Below are 13,134 nucleotides of genomic sequence, written 5' to 3' on the forward strand. Positions count from 1 at the left end.
CACATTTTCAGTGCTGGCTCCAGCTCTCATCGGGTTAATCGACAACTTCCTTTCTCCCAACTTACTGTGCTCTAATACTACAAGTTCCATGATGCATTGCACTGGCCTGTAAGCCAGCACCTAGCACACCCACTCCAAAACACACCCAAACCCCTCCCTCCCCTCTCTTCAATCTGAAGCATCTTATTGTAAGGGTCTGTGCACACGTTGCGGATCCTACTGCGGATCCGCAGCGGATTTGGCCCTGCGGATCCGCAGCAGATTCTCCTGCATTGTACAGTACCATTATAGTCAATGTAAACCAAAAACCGCTGTGCACATGGTGCAGAAAATCAGCAGCATAAACGCTGAGGGTTCATTTCTGTAGCATGTCAATTCTTTGTGCGGATTCCGCAGCGTTTTACATCTACTCCATTATAAGAATCCACAGGTGTCAAAACGCAGGTGAAAGTCGCACAAAATCCGCAGGTAAAACGCCGGTCATTGTACCTGCGGATATAGCAAAATCTGCACGGAAAAATCCTCAGCACAATCCGCCACGTGTTCACATAAAACACATTGCAAGCATCATGAGCGCACACACACAGGAGCGTGCACAGACACAGACGTTCTTAATAATAAGTCCCCGTGTACACACCGTTATAGTGCTGAGAGCTATAAGGTTGTGTGCACACCGGGCGGATTCCTGGGCGCATTATTCCAGACAGAATCCGCAGCTGTTGGTAGAAAATGCAGGTGCGTTATTGATGCGTTTTTGATGCATTTTTTATGCGGTTTTTGCTTGTGAATTGTATGCGTTTTTGTAACCTAAATAAAGATATGTTATTTAACAAAAAAAGATTTGTGATGTAATTTCTGTCTGACCTCCTCTTTTACACTTGTCCAACCCACACTCCATTACACACAGATAGATAGAAAGATAGATAGATATGGGATAGATAGATAGATATGGGATAGATAGATATGAGATAGATCTATCTATCCATAGATATTTCCATAGATATTTCCAGATATTTCTATAGATATTTCCATATCCATGTTTATTAATGAACAATGTTTCATTTTAGAAAGTAAAAAAAAAAATTGCGTGGGCTCCCGCGCAATTTTCTGCACCAGAGGAAAGCCGACTGCCGGGGGCCAATATTTTTTGCCTGGGAATGGGACAATACCCATGGCCCTTTCCCAGGCTATGAATATCAATCCGCAGCTGTCTTCATAGCCTTTACTGGCTATTAAAATAGGGGACCCCCCAAAAAATGACGTGGGGGTCCCCCTAAATTTTATGCTGCGGGCTGATATTCATAGCCTAGGAAGGGGCCATGGATATTGGACCCCCCAGCTACAAATACCAGCCCACAGTCGCCCCAGAAATGGCGCATATATAAGATGCGCCAATTCTGGCACTTAGCCCCTCTCTTCCCACTCCCGTGTAGCGGTGGGATATGGGGTAATAAGGGGTAATAAGGGGTAATAAGGGGTTAATGTCACCTTGCTATTGGAAAATGACATTAAGCCCGGTTAACAATGGAGTGGCGTCAGCCTCTCCATTATTAATCTTATAGTAATAAAGGGTTAAAAAAACCACACACATAAGAATAAAGTATTTTAATGAAATAAAACACAACATGGATATCATATTTTTATTTCATGCCCAGATCAAAGCGACACCCTCGGTCTCCTCTAATAAAAAGTAAAAAAATAAACAAACCGTATACTCCCTGTCCGGCACAGTCCAATTAATAACGAGTGTCCCACGACGATCTCCCCTATAGAACAGTGACATCAGGTGATGTGACCGCTCTATAGCACCTCCCAGTGGTGAACTGACAGGAGACAATGGCTCCTGCAGTGCATCACTGAGGTTACATGAGTTCAGGCTCTCACTTTCCACCAATTCTGCGAGAGAATTAGGGTTCGGGTTACGGGACCACTTTCCCGGCGGCGGAGGGATACACAGCGGAGGATTACCTCCGTCTATCATTTCATTGCTGGGGCCCCTGGAGAGCGGTCGCATCAGCTGATGCGGCTGCTCTACACGGGAGATCGTCGTGGGACCCTCGTTATTATCTGGACTACAGCGGAAAGGTGAGTATAGGTTGCTTTATTATTTTATTTTTATTACAGAAGATCGATGGCTTCGGGAACTAGGTGATTGGTAAGTATATACTCTATGTTATGTGTTGTATGTTATATATATATTCTATATGTTGTATGTTCAGTTTGTGGTTTTTTTTTTTTTTCACTTTCAACACATTAGCTGGATGATGGGACTACTTCTGTCCCATCATTGGCTAATGTGTCACTCACTGACAGTGTAGCAAGCATCACCTGATGGGACTTGTAGTACCACTGGATGATGCTTGCCTGCATACACACACACACACCCCCCCGCACAGCCCCGGCACCGCCAGCACAGCACGCAGACTCCCCCGCACAGCCCTGGCAACACCCACACAGCCCGCCCACCCTCCCGCAAAGCCGGCAGACCCCCGCACGGCCCGTCCACCCCCTGCACAGCCAGCAGACAGCCTGCAGACCCCAGCACAGCCCGCCCACCACCCCCTGCACAGCAGCCCACAGACCCCCGCACGACCCTTCCACCCCCCGCAGAGCCGGCACCAGCAGACAGCCTGCATACCCCCACACAGCCCGCCCACCCCCCGCACAGCTGGCAGACAGGCCGCAGACCCCACACAGCCCCTTCACCTCCCGTACAGCCAGCAGACAGCCTGCAGACCCCTGCACGGCCTGTCCACCCCTCGCACAGCTGGCAGACAGCCTGTCCAACCCCTACACAGCCCCGTCACTCTTGATGGGTGAGGAGACAGACGCTGCAGAGTGACGGGGCTGTGATGTGTGGTGCAGCACCGCCCACACACTACTGTGACTCTTGATGAGTGACAGCAGTGTGTTGATACTGGGTCACGCCTGCTGATGATGTCACATCAATTTCCATAGTCAGGAAATTGACATGACATCAGCGGATGTTAGCAGCGGCTGTAGCCTGGCGGTCACATGACTTGGACTCAGCCGCCCGCATAGCGCCGCTCACAGGCAGAATTGGCAACGCAAGGTAATTACAAAAATCATTATGGGTCCCGGGGGGATACAATAGGGGGGGTTACTAAAAAGTAGTGGACAACCTCTTTAAATTGTCCATAAAAATGGCAAGCTATGCAAAAAACTTTAACCGTGTTGCATTTTGGTGCGCTCGGCGCACCGTCAAAAGGACGCATGCGCCGGTAAATACATACCTGCGCACGGCCTGCGTACCCAATGCTAAAGATAGGATACGCAGGTCGCATGCAGCATCATGTGCCCATAGGCGGAGCTGACCGGAGGAGGGGCGGCCATGCGCATCCCTCCACAGCTCCAGGAAACGCTAGTGTGAAAGTAGCCTTACAAGTGCTGCTGCCAAGAGCTGTGTCAGTCAGCGATTTTGCTGTAACGTAAAAAACAGATAAGGCAGGTTAGGGTTAGTGCTAGAGTTAGGGTTAGTGTTGGGACTAAAGTTAGGATTTATCCTAAAGTTAGGGATAGGGTAAAGAATTAGGCTTTTCTCAATTGCCTGCCCAATAATTTGGTCACGTCATGTCGTAGTTTTCTATTTACGAAAAAAAAAAAAAAATAACCCGTCAGTATTATAGTGCAGAGGAGGCTTATAAACTTTTATGTTCTGACAGTGAAGAAAGTGCAGTGTCAGATGGAGATGTGGATTTCGAGGGCTTTAGTAGCAGCGACAGTGATAGCTCAGAAATGAGCAGTGATTCTGGTCCATTCTCACACACAAGGACCAGTACAACAAGAAGGACAAATAGCGCTTCTGGAGAAATGTCTCCAACTCAGGGAACAATGCCCAGTACTAGCGCTGTCCCTAGTGCTCGTGAATTGGCGCACACCAATGTCCAAGGGGCTTTGCCTCTTGATGTAGCATTTCCCAGATGGGAGGCTTCGGATTCGGCTACTCCATTCATCCCTAATTTTAATGCCATTCCTGGTATAAATGTGGAGGTGGAAAATTTTGGACCAATTATTTTTTTAATTTGTTTATGACAGATAGCTTGCTAGAGCATATTGTCCTACAAATTTATATGCGTCCCAATTCATCAGCCAGAATCCACGATCCTATTATGCTAGGTCAAATTTATGGACACCAACTAGAAATTAAATTTTTTTTAGGACTTACATTCGCTATGTGTCTTGTTAAAAAAGCCCTGTTCAAGCCACCCCTATGTTTTTGCCGTTCTTCCTAGGACCCGTTATGAAATCCTCATGAGATTTTGGCATTTTAATGACAATAGTCAATGCCTGCCCAGAAATGCCCCAGAACATGACAGAATATACAAAATCAGACCCATCATCGAAGACTTGACAGAAAAGTTCTTAAAGCTCTACACCCCAACAGAAAACATTTCCATTGATGAGTCCCTTGTAAAATTCAAAGGAAGACTGCACCTCAAGCAATTTATTCCTTCTAAGAGGGCAAGGTTCGGAATAAAGCTCTATAAAATGTGCGAGAGTTCAACCGGATACACATCAGCTTTTCACATTTATGAGAGGAAAGACAGCCAACTAAACCCACCAGGATGCCCAACTTATCTGGGGACATCTGGAAAAATCGTTTTGAGCCTTTTTTTACAAAAAGGCTAAAATCTGTATGTTGACAACTACTACACCAGCATACCCCTATTTAAAAGTTTGGTTAAACATAACATAGGGGCTTGTGGGACCATTCGCAAAAACCATCAGGGGTTTCCACAATCATTGGTCAAAGAACATTTCCAAAAGTGGCAGTTAGGGTCTTTACACAATGGAGAGCTGCTTGTCCTTAAGTATAAGGATGAAAAAGATATTTTTATCCTGAGCTCGATCCACACAGATGCCACAAGGGCCACTGCAGACCAACAGGGATCCACTACTCCAAAACCTGTGTCTGTCAGTGACTACAACAAATATATGGGGTGTGGACCTTGCAGATCAGGTTCTACAGCCATACCAGGTATCAGACAAATCATATATCTGGTATAAAAAGTTAGTCATGTATTTGTTTCAGGTGGCCACATATAATTCTTTTGTGTTACACAAAAAAGCCGGAAATGCAGATACTTTCCTTCATTATCAGGAAAAGGTCACTGAAAATCTTGTTTTTGAAAATTTTGTCCCCGCCAATCCTTTAGAATCTGAAGATGTCAGAAGACTCACTGAGCGACATTTTATTGCACTCATTCCAGTAACTGAAACAAGAAAGAACCCCAGAGAAGATGTCGTGTATGTTCCAAGAAAGGAACGAGCCATGATCCCCGCTATTATTACCCACAATGCCCATCACTGCCAGCCTTATGCCTCCATGACGGCTTTACAATCCTCCACACAGAACCACGTTTTTGAACTGTTTTGACATTCAAGCATTTGGATTATTTAGTGACAGACACATTTGAGTAGAGCTGACTTAACAATTTCCGGGGGTAGGTGGGGGGAGGTCTCCAGAGACACAAGCTGGGCACAATATATTGGGCACTACAATGACATTTTTGCTCTAAAACTTCCACTACGTGTTTCTGGAAATCATCCATGTAGTGAAAATGGTCACTATATCCATAGATGAATTCCCAGAGGGGTGTCATTTCCAAAATGGGGTCACTTCAGGGGGAATTCTGTTGTTTTGGCACTTAGCGGCTCTCCAAAGTGCCACAACAGCAGAATCCTCCCTGAAGTGACCCCATTTTGGAAATGACACCCCTCTGGGAATTGGAAATGGACACCCCTTGCAAATTCATCTATGTACACCCATAGATTTACCTATGATGACCATTTACCTATCTACCTATTTTCCAATGTAAAATCTGGGGTTAAAACAATATTTTAGTGGTAAAAATATAATTGTTTTCTCTTCACTGCCCAATGGTATAATTTTCTATGGAACAGCTGTGGGGTCAGTATGCTCACTGCACCACTAGAAGAATTCATTCAGGGAAGTATTTGGTAAAATGCAGTCACTTTTGGGGGCTTATGCTGTTCTGGCACCTCAGGGGCTCTGACAATGTGACATGTCACCCACAAACAATTCCAGCAAAATCTGCAATCCAATATGGCGCTCCTTCCCTTCCAAGCCCTGCCATGCGCCCAAACAGTGGTTTAACCCAACATATGGGGGTGTCAGCATACTCAGGACAAACCAAAATATATATCGAGGTAAAAAGATTTAGGAAAAATTTTATTTTTTTTATTTCCATGGCTCTACGCTATAAACTTCTATAAAGCACCTGTGGGTTCAACGTGCTCAATACACATCTGGATAAGTTCCCTAAAGGGTCTAGTTTCAAAATGGGGTCACTTGTTGGGGGTTTCCACTGTTTAGGCACATCAGGGGCTCTCCAAACACGACATGGCAACCGCTAATTATTCCAGCATATTTTACATTCAAAAAGTCAAATGACGCCGCCATCGCCGGTGACATTTTGCTGGATGTAATTTTTTTCCAAGCCTCACAATAGCCACAATATTATAGGCATTATCAACAATAATATCAATGCTATTATATGCATTATGTAATAATGGGGGCAGGTCAGTGAGGGATCAGCGACCTGTCATAAGCCGATACAGAGGAAAATGTAATCAGAGCACCACATAAAGCCCCGCCCACAGCCCCACCCACAGCCCCGCCCCAGAGCACGAGAATCTCATTACTGAAAACTACAAATACAGATTAAACAACAGTAAACCAGAGTTGAATTAATTTATGGTGGACCATTGGAGCTACTATGAATCCTGACCAGAAGATCAGAGAAAATAATAATAATAATAAATTTTATTTTTATAGCGCCGACATATTCCGCAGCACTTTACATTTCAGAGGGGACTTGTACAGACAATAGACATTACAGCATAACAATAATCACATACAGTAGATTATAACAAATACCAAGAGGAATGAGGGCCCTGCTCGCAAGCTTACAGTCTATGAGGAAAGAGGGAGACACGAAAGGTGGGTGGTAACAGTTGCCCTGATTGTATGGACCAGCCATAATGTTAAGTGTGTAACAGTACAGACACAGAGGGCTAATGGATGCATAAAGCATGTGGGAACATGATGCGGGGAACCTGGTTATGGTAAAACTTTTGGCTGTGCCACACAGGGATAGATTAGGTTAATGTGTTGAGGCGATAGGCCAGTCTGAATAAATGCGTTTTTAGGGCACGCTTAAAATTGTGGGAATTGGGGACTAATCGTATTGACCTGGGAAGTGCATTCCAAAGAATTGGCGCAGCACATGTAAAGTCTTGGAGACGGGAGTGGGAGGTTCTGATTATTGAGGATGCTAACCTCAGGTCAACAGCAGAATGGAGGGCGCGGGTAGGGTGGCAAACTGAAACAAGGGAGGAGATGTAGGGTGGTGCTGAGCCATGGAGGGCTTTGTGGGTGAGGGTAATAAGTTTGTACTGGATTCTGGAGTGGATGGGTAGCCAGTGTAATGTCTTGCACAAGGTAGAGGCATCGGTGTAACGATTGGGGAGGAATATGATCCTGGCTGCAGCATTCAAGACAGATTGGAGAGGGGAGAGTTTGGTAAGAGGGAGACCGATTAGAAGAGAGTTACAATAGTCCAGACGAGAATGAATAAGAGAAACAGTAAGAGTTTTTGCAAAAGTAAGAAAAGGTCGAATTCTAGAAATGTTTTTGAGGTGCAGATGACAAGAGCGAGCCAGTGATCGAATGTGGAGGGCAAAGGAAAGCTCGGAATCAAGTATGACCCCAAGACAGCGGGCATGTTGCTGGGGAGTAATAGCGGAGCCACACACAGAAATGGCAATGTCGGGTATAGGTACATTAGTAGAGGGAGGAAACACAAGGAGTTCAGTCTTTGACAGGTTCAGTTTCAGATATAGTGAGGACATGATATTGGACGCTGCGTTTAGACAATCGCCGGTGTTTTCTAGAAAGGCTGGCACGATGTCAGGAGAAGAAGCGTATAATTGGGTGTCATCAGCATAGAGATGGTACTGGAAACCAAATCTACTGATTGTTTGACCAATAGGGGCAGTGTACAAGGAGAAGAGGAGGCGGCCTAGAACCGATCCTTGAGGAACCCCAACAGTAAGGGGAAGGTGAGAGGAGGAGGAACCAGCAAAAGATACAGTAAAGGAGCGGTCAGAGAGATAGGAGGAGAACCAGGAGAGAACGGTGTCCTTGAGGCCAATGGAATGGAGCATAGTGAGGAGGAGCTGATGATCCACAGTGTCGAATGCTGCAGATAGATCCAAGAGAATTAGCATGGAGTAATGACCATTTGGTTTAGCTGTTAGTAGATCATTAGAGACTTTAGTGAGGGCAGTTTCAGTAGAGTGTAAGGAGCGTAAACCGGATTGGAGAGGGTCGAGAAGAGAGTTATCAAAGAGATAGCGGATAAGATGGGAGTGGACCAGGCGTTCCAGGAGTTTAGAGATGAAGGGAAGATTAGAGACAGGTCTATAGTTAGCGGCACAGTTTTGGTTGAGGGATGGTTTTTTAAGTAGTGGATGTATGATGGCATGCTTAAATGAGGAGGGAAAGATACCAGAAGAGAGAGAGGTTAAATATTTTAGTTAGGTGAGGGGTGACAGCAGGGGAAAAGGACTGGAGGAGATGTGACGGAAATGGGTCACTGATGCAAAAGGTTGGGCGAGAAGATTCAAGGAGCCTGCTTACTTCTTCTTCTGTTACTGGTTCAAAATCAGAGAGTGAGCTAGGTGCAGTGGGGGAGGGAGGACAGTGCATGGTATGAGGTGATTGGGAGATAATTTCCTGTCGAATCTGGTCAATTTTTTCTTTGAAGTAATTGGCCAGATCGTCAGCTCAGAGCTCCGTGGTTGGGGCCTGGACTCTTGGGTTGAGTAGAGAATGATAAGTGTCAAAGAGACGTTTCGGGTTATTGGACAGTGAGGTGATGAGGGTGTTGAAATAGGTTTGTTTGGAGAGGTGAAGGGCAGTGTTGTATGTTCTAAGCATAAACTTATAATGGATGAAATCTTCGTGTAGATTGGATTTTCTCCACAGACGTTCGGCGCACCTGGAGCCGCTGCAGGAAACGTGTTTGCAGGGTGTGCCAGGGTTGTCGCCGTCTGCGTTGTGGTGTTCTATTTATAGGAGGTGCAAATTCATTCAGGGCAGTTTGAAGTGTTTCATTGTAATGCTTCAATGCAGAATCAGGACATGAGAGGGAGGAGATAGGGGCCAATGAAGACTGCAAGTTCTTCATAAGTTTCTGGGTGTTAATGGCCTGTATGTTTCTATAAGTCTGGACAGTGGGGGTGACCTGAGCAGCCTGGCAGTTCTTTATAGAGAAGATTGTGGTCAGAGAGCAGGAGAGGGGAGTTTGCGAAATCATCCACTGCACAAAGAAAATAAAATTGCTCCCCATTTCAGGAGAGATTGTGCAGTAATCTAAATTCCTTAGGATCAAAAACAATGTAATTGGTTGTAAGTTCTATAGAAAAGGGCTTTCACTGCCCAAAGTCATGTGAACAGTTTTGGGTGGAGGAGAATGTTGTGGTCTAGAGGCAAAATGGTGATCATGGTAAAACGGCCGGACTACACCACCGATAAAGCAGCCACAGCCAGTGACTGAGAGGAATCTGTGACGTCTCTGCATTCAGTGTTTACTACTCACCTGGGTGGTCATATGTGGGAATCTCCTCTTTACACCGCTCATCACCCCTCACATATGTCTCTGTAGTGTTAATATGGGTCAGATCTTCACCCTGAAACAAATATTGTAAAAGTCACAGACAGATGGAGAAGTCCCATCTATGATCAGCTCTAATCCTGCCATCTCCACCGTTCTCATTACACAAGTATAAAACATATAATACTGGGGGGATAAAACAAGACTGAGGCCAAGACCTTCACAGCCGTCTACACATCATAGGGGAGATCTCCTGACACCTTCTCTCCATCTACCTGATGATCCTGAGGAGCACTGGGATCTTCTTGGTTACAGTCCTGTGGAAGAAGAGGACGGGGACTTCTCTCTGGTGTTGTCCTCTTACTGGATAGATCTGGAGGAAACACATACAGGGACTGAATTCATTCTCTACATACAGATAATTATAGGCCGTGTGTATTTAGTCCTGTCTATTACCTGGAGATGTGAGGGGCTGGGGAACCTCCATTATGACGCTCTTGTACAGATCTCTGTGTCCTTCTAAATACTCCCACTCCTCCATGGAGAAATAGACAGCGACATCCTGACGCCTTATAGGAACCTGACACATACAATGATACCGTCATCCTCCTGATCCCTTCATAGTGTTACTGTATAATGTCCCAGCATTCCCAGCAGTGTCACCTCTCCAGTCAGCAGCTCAATCATCTTGTAGATGAGTTCTAAGATATTCTGGTCATTGATGTCCTCATGGATCAGGGGGTGAGGTGGAGGCCCCGTGATTGGGCTCAGGGGTCTTCCCCATCCCTCAGACACAGGGTCCTGACAGCGATCACTAGAGGTCTTCTTCACCACTGTGTAATCCTGGTTATGGAGAGACACATTAATAAATCTCACTCCAGACATTTCCAGAGTCCTCACCTCTCCAGTTCTGTCCATCTGTTATTCCCATAGATAAGAATGATGTAATGTGACGTCATCAGAATCTCTCACCTCTCCAGTGAGACGGAAGAGGATCTCTAGGGTGAGGTGTAATATCCTCTCCGCCATCTTGTCTCTGTCCATATCCATCCTTGATGGGTAAATCAGGAAAATTCTCTTCTGTAGAAGATCTTCACTGAGAGGATCCGATATTGTAGAGACCTGAATGAGAAGAAGATGATCCGATGTAACATCATAAGAATCCTGTGTAATAATACAATTACTGGAGATAATAAGGGAAACATATGAGGAGATTTATTATCTTACAGGGTTTAGTTTTCTCCCCTGACATCTACTAATAAAACCTATATATTTAGGCCACTGACAACAAGCAGTTTCCTCCTCGGAGTCGGCAGCTGAACACGTTCCTCATAGACTCATCTTCTATAACGCTAATTCTCATCTCATTACCGACACTGGAATCGGCATTAGCAATACTGCAGGAGAGATTCATTACACGCGACATGAGAAATAACTCCTTCATGATGAGGACGACATCTTCATCTTCTACTGCGGCTCTAGAGACAGATTTGGCCAGAGTCGGTCACTGACTCCATCCCCACTGGCCGTCTATATGAAGGTTTCCCGGCTTCCCCGCACTGTAATCTTCAATAATAATAATAATCTTTATATAGCGCCAACATATTCTGCAGCGCTTTACAGTTTAACAGTTTCAAAACACAAGTCATAAGTAACAACGTTAACAATACAATAATTAAAGCAAAATAAGACGAAATAAGATGACCCTGCTCGTGAGAGCTTACAATCTACAATGAGGTGGGGGAGATACAAAGTACAGGTGTGAATTTACAATTGTATATTTACAATGAAGGTCCAGCCATCTTGAGGGAGTGAAGGATGGATGGAGATAGTGAATGGGCTACACAAGCACACTCACACATAGAATGACTTTGATTAGCGAACGTGATAAGCCGCTCTGAACAAATGTGTTTTGAAGGAGCGCCTAAAACTATGCAAACTGTGGTTAGTCCTAATTTCTTGGGGTAGAGCATTCCAGAGTATAGGAGCAGCACGGGAGAAGTTCGAAGTTCAAGAAATTCGAAGTGCACCTGAAGAAACAGAGGAATTGAAACAAGTGACCCAGAGAAGCAAGAGGATCAGGAGGCAGTCAGCACCCATACTTCTCAGGAACCAGTACCAGGCTCTCACGCAGGAAAACGATGAAGAAATACATCAGGATAAGACTTTGCCCACAAACAGCAACCTTGTACGCCTTCAGAGTCCTCCTGGATGGAGAAAGAAGAACGTTGTGAAGAAGAAACAGAGACTGGTGGTCATGGGGGATTCCCTGTTGAGAGGAACAGAGGCCGCTATCTGCAGACCGGATATAACTTCAAGAGAAATGTGCTGTCTTCCAGGTGCAAAAATTAAAGATGTGTCTGACAGGATATCAGGATTCTTCAGACCTACAGATGACTACCCATTCCTGCTACTACACGTGGGGACAAATGACACCTCAAGAAACGACCTGGAAACCATCTGCAGAGACTTTGAAGACTTAGGCAAGAAAGTGAAAGAACTGGGAGCGCAGGTGGTCTTCTCTTCCATCCTCCCAGTGGATGGCCATGGAACAAGGAAGTGGAATAAGATTCTGCAGGTGAACAACTGGCTACGTCGATGGTGCCGTCAGCAACGATTTGGATTTATGGATCACGGATTGAATTACCTTTACGATGGACTACTTGCTAGAGATGGGGTGCACCTTACGAAGTCTGGAAAACATGTATTTGGAAGTCGCCTTGCTACACTTGTAAGGAGAGCTTTAAACTAGAACAACATGGGAAGGGAAGCAAAAGACCAGAAAAAGCCATACACCTGACAAATGCTATTGAGAACTCTGCTATTAGAAGTGGAAAGGAAGAACAAAGACAAAAGAATCTAATTAATAAAAATATTGGAGAAAGAGAAACCAATCACAAACTAAAATGTTTCTATACTAATGCACAAAGCATGGGCAACAAACAAGGAGAATTGGAACTACTAACACAGGAAAAGAAATATGATGTCATTGGAATCACTGAGACTTGGTGGGACAATACACATGATTGGAATACAATACTAGAAGGATACAACTTATTTGCAAGAAACAGAATAGATAAACGAGGAGGGGGTGTCACATTGTATGTTAGAAACGCGTATATCTGCACAGAGATTGAAGCTTCAGAGACTGGGAGTTCTGTGGAAACTGTTTGGGTAAGAATACAAGGACAGAACAATGGAAAGGACACCATTGTAGGCATTTACTACAGGCCACCTGTGCAAGCTGAATGCATCAAATGGCCAAGTTCTCCAAAAAATATGACATAGTTGTCATGGGAGATTTCAACTATCCAGACATTTGTTGGGAATCTCTCTCAGGCAAAACTAACAGGTCAAGGAAATTCTTATCCTCTCTTGCTGACAACTTTATGTTCCAAAAGGTAAGGGAGAAAACAAGGGGAACTGCTACCTTGGATTTAATCCTTATAAACAGGGAGGAAATGGTTGAGGA

At 44.9% G+C, this 13,134-nt stretch overlaps 1 protein-coding gene across 1 annotated transcript in view; it reads right to left on the bottom strand.

Annotated features, from left to right (window-relative positions):
* The window catches only part of LOC141100551 (uncharacterized), an 82,687-nt gene that overhangs the window by 1,500 nt on the left and 68,053 nt on the right, over nt 1-13,134 (bottom strand). The window lies entirely within an intron of this gene.

Source organism: Dendrobates tinctorius, unplaced genomic scaffold (assembly GCF_039654945.1).
Source record: "Dendrobates tinctorius isolate UK_male_01 unplaced genomic scaffold, ASM3965494v1 ptg000106l, whole genome shotgun sequence".
Classification (NCBI taxonomy): Eukaryota; Metazoa; Chordata; class Amphibia; order Anura; family Dendrobatidae; genus Dendrobates; species Dendrobates tinctorius.